The following is a 5,000-nucleotide window of genomic DNA, read 5'->3' on the forward strand; positions in this document are numbered from 1 at the left end:
TAAAAGATTCATTTCAAAACAACAATTATGGAATTTCTCTTTCGACCATCAAGATGAGATTAAAGACTCAAGTGTTTAGGAAACCAAATCCTGGTGTTGTTTTCTTCATAAATCATCAACTTTTGTATGAATAAATAACACTCAGGTTCCTGGGAACTCACGACTTTCAGGGACATGCTGTCTTTCTCTTAATCTTCCACTCATCTTTCACCAAAGGGAATAAAGGAAAGTGAACGAAATCTTCTGGGAACGAGTGATAATAAAAGAGTGTCTCGTATCACACTCCACACACCCCGGGGAGCCACGAAGGGGGAGGGCACTCGGCTTTCTGTCCTTCTCCTTTGACTTACTCTCCACTCACTTTAAGTATCCCTTCATATCTCTCCTTTTTTTCTTACTTTCTTCCCTTTCGTCCGGAGAGAGAGAGAGAGAGAGAGAGAGAGAGAGAGAGAGAGAGAGAGAGAGAGAGAGAGAGAGAGAAATTAAATATGATATACATTTGTGATTAACATCTCTCCTTAAGTAAAGCATATTATTGTTTTACACCTGATGAAAAAGACACAGTATCTATCTGTCTTTCTATATATATATATATATATATATATATATATATATATATATATATATATATATATATATATATATATATTTTTATTCGTTTCTTCGTAATGTCACCTAAATCTTTTAAATAGAAAAAATCGAGCTGTGCTGAGTAAATCTTAGAAATAAGAAATGAATTAATACTTGTTTAAAACAGCTAATTCTGTTCAAAGATTTTTCTCATTTGTTCCAGTGATTGTCAATCTTGCTGTGATGACGCAAGATTGAGGCTCTAAACATGTCATGTTAATGAGAGGCATCAAATTGGTCTCAAAATGCGAATACAGAATTTGATGCACCTGAAAATATTTATGGTGGTAAAATCACGCTAGGTTCCTCTGTTTTTATAGAGGGAAGTAGACTTTCAGTGAATATATGTGTGTATATATATATATATATATATATGTGTGTATACATATACATATAATATATATATATATATATATATATATATATATATATATATATATATATATATATATATATATATATATATATATATATATATATATATATATATATATATATATATATATATATATATATATATATATATATATATATATACATATACAGAGCAAGATTGACAATCATTGGAATGAATGAGAAAGAGCCTTTGGACAGAATTAGCTGTTTTAAACTAATATTAATTTATTTCTTATTTCTAAGAGTTATTCAGCACAGCTCGATTTTTTTCTATTTAACCTAACCTAACCTAACCTTAACCTAACCTAATCTAGTGGCATGGCAAAAAAACAGGGGTTGGTGCAATACTGGCATTACATCTCAAAAATTTGCACCCGGGATAGAGAAGTGCCTGGGTAGGGGAGGGGTGGCTAGCAGCTTCACACCCCAAAGACCTGCCGAAGACCGGCGAATAATGTCGAATGAGGACGAAATCTATTTTTTGACCAGAGTCCCGGCGACGGTAATCGTTGTCAGTCATAATTCAGAGGGTGGAAGACGATTTCCGTGTTGCATTCCACGCCTCATGAATAGAGTGATTCAGTGCCTCCGGGATGAGAACTGTTTGGATCCCAAAGTGGGATTCTCATCCCTTCATTCTCCTCGGCCTGAGAATGTCACGCTCTCATTCCATTCTCCTTTCGAAGGAATTTTCTTTCTATTGCCTTTTCTCTTTTTGTTAGTTTTTTTTTTTTTGACTTCTGTAAAGGGATACATTTATCTTATTCTCTTTCTTCTTAATATTACTTATTACATTCTGTGATGCCTTCTTTTCTTCTCTTCTTCTCCCCATATTCTTTTATTAGACTAAGCCTTTTATCCTGTCTTTACTCTTATCACCTTTCTCCCTTTCATTCTCTTGCTTAATATCATTCCTCTTTCAACTTGAGTGATTTTTAATAAAAGGTGTTGGCAAACTCTGGAAAGATATTTGTTCACAGTTCATAAATATCAAATGTAAACTAGACTGCCTAGTAAATAGTTGAGACATTGAAATGATTTTACAGTATTTTTAAGGGATGAACGAACATATTAGTCTATCCTTGGAATAATCAACTGCAATGTTCGTATACGAAACCATGTGTGTTTGACAGAAAAAAAAGATAAAAATCAACTGACAAATTGAATATCTTTTGATAATATGAGCCGGCGTACACGTATAATGGATTTATTATTATTATTATTATTATTATTATTATTATTATTATTATTATTATTATTATTAGTACTTCAAGTCAGTGGCCCCTTTGGTGTGCTTGTTTCATATTCATCTTCTGAATAATAATGATTTCAATGATTACTAGGACTAATGTCGTTACTGCTTTATCACTGCTGCTTTTACTACGACTACTACTATCATCAGCAGCATGAATATTACTAATTTATTGAATAAAATAACTAAAAAACAAAGCAGGTGATGAAAAGGAAAGGAATGAAACAGATAATCAATAATTATTACAATTACGAAATAAAAATATGAACCGAAACTGTAATAAGCAAAGACGGGAACGAATGACCGAATAAAATAACTAAAACAAAGGAGGAAATAAAAAGGAAAGAAATGAAACGGATAATAATTACTATAATTACGAAATAAAAATATGAACCAAAACTGTAATAAGACGGGAACTTATGCTGTAGTGTACCCGTCATAAAAAAAATACTGAAATCTAGGTATATCATAAAAGCTAAAAAAAAATCCATAACAAAAAACTAATCAAAAACTCTAAAAAAAATTGTTTTTCATAAAAATAAGCAAAACATCTGGCGGAAAAATCTACAAAAGCCGAAAAAACAGTGATACCAGGGGAAAAACTATTCAAATTCATATCCGTGGGAAAAAAAAATCATATATTTCGGCGCCGCAATTATAAACCTGATTCTTTTGTTGATGGGATTTGAAAGACGCATTTGAGTGACGCCAATAAGCTTATTAGCAGGAAAATTAGACCGAAACCGTTTGATAATTTGTACTTTAGAGTTTTTACGCTGACTTCACACGCAATACTTCTATTATTCAGGGTTTCTTTGTTTTTTTTCATTTATCTACTTTTATTATTATTATTATTATTATTATTATTCAGAGTTTTTCTTTATTTATTTTTTCATTTCTCTACTTATTTGTTATTACTATCATTATTGTTATTATTATTATCAGCATTATTCAGGTTTTTTATTTATTATTATTAATACTATTATTCAGAGGTTTTCTTTATTTATTTTTTATCTCTCTACTTATTTATTATTATTATTATTATTATTGTTATTATTATTATTATTATTATTATTATTATTCAGGGGTTTTCTTTATTTTTTATTTATCTATTATTATTATTATTATTATTATTATTATTATTATTATTATTATTTTAATGAAATGTCACGCTATAGTAAGTCAGTAAATTAGTACTATTTATGCTACTGATGATATCACCACAACTACTGCTGTTACTAGTCGTAGTTAAAGCAGCAGTGATAAAGCAGTAACGCCATTAGTCCTAGTAATCATCAGTATCATTATTATTCAGCAGACGAACCCTATTCATATGGAACAAGCCCACTGACTTGAAATTCGAGCTTCCAAAGAACACGGTGTTCATTTGAAAGAAATAACAGAAGGTAAAGGGAAATACACAAAGAAAAGATCGCTTATTAAAAAAGAAAAAAAAAATAAATTAGCAAATTAATAAATACATAGATAAAAATGCAAGTAAAATAAGAGCTTTAATTGTTATTCTAACTTCAGAAACCCATCGGTGACACCATCCCCCAATGTATTTTTCTTCTAAGGCGGATCTCGGCTCGTCTCGTAAACAGGGATGAAAGAGGTATTCTATTCGTGTTTCATCTCCCGAAGAGAGAGAGAGAGAGAGAGAGAGAGAGAGAGAGAGAGAGAGAGAATAAGCCATGTGAAGGCGTCTAGGGAACGCCCGCTGAACAAAAGATTCGGAAAATTAAAAGGATTATCCTCAAAAAAGATGTGATCTATTTCCCTGACGTCATATGTTGTTGTTGCTGTTGACTGATGTTATGGCGTGCAGAGAGAGAGAGAGAGAGAGAGAGAGAGAGAGAGAGGTGAATACCGTTGTAACAGAAAACTTTATTACGTGCTAAATATTGTTATTGTTGTTGCTCTTGACTAGTGCTGTGGCGTGGTCTGTGGGTGGAGAGAGAGAGAGAGAGAGAGAGAGAGAGAGAGAGAGAGAGAGAGAGAGAGAGAGAGAGAGAGAGAGAGAGGGTTGAATATAGTCCTAAATATCGCCGTGATATAAAACTGAAACAAGTACATGTGATATATATATATTTACATCATCATCATTACTCTACTGTCAACATAGATGTCGACATTGCTGTTGTTATAGTAACACCCTCTCCCTTTCTCTCACCCTCCCAACTAAAACCCCTAAACCAAACCCCCCCCCACATAAAAAATAAAGTCCTTTCTCGCTCTAAAGTGACCTTGGAAGAAGGGAAAATGATGTCGTCATCCATCAGCCGAATCCCAGATCAAAGAACGGAATTCTGAATACGATAAACATCGAAGATCAATCTCCCATTATGAAAATCTGGTTGTTTTTTTGCCTTCATCTCTTTTTCTGAGAATTCTCATCAGTCTTTTGTCTTTCAGAGGCTTAACGTCGATGGTGTCCCTGATGAAATGGGGGATATTTTAGTGGTGATGGCTTTGGGATTGGTATCCTCGTGTCTACGGGTGGCCCAGACCTGTTGGAAGCTAGGGAGAAGACCCAAGAGGAAGAAAACAAGAAAACAGAAAATAAAAAAACCTGGAAAAGTACATCATCAACTTTCTTTTCCCTAATGAAATGCAGATCAATTTAGTGTGGACGCCTTTGAATTGAACTGAATATAGAATTTAGGCCACAGGCCAAGCAATGGGACCTATGAGGTCATTCAGCGCTGAAACGGAAACTGAC

General features: G+C 32.9%; 1 protein-coding gene across 1 annotated transcript in view; it reads right to left on the bottom strand.

Moving 5' to 3' along the window:
- The window catches only part of LOC136844444 (regulating synaptic membrane exocytosis protein 2-like), a 201,736-nt gene that overhangs the window by 42,715 nt on the left and 154,021 nt on the right, over window positions 1-5,000 (bottom strand).

Source organism: Macrobrachium rosenbergii, chromosome 2 (genome assembly GCF_040412425.1).
Source record: "Macrobrachium rosenbergii isolate ZJJX-2024 chromosome 2, ASM4041242v1, whole genome shotgun sequence".
NCBI lineage: Eukaryota > Metazoa > Arthropoda > Malacostraca > Decapoda > Palaemonidae > Macrobrachium > Macrobrachium rosenbergii.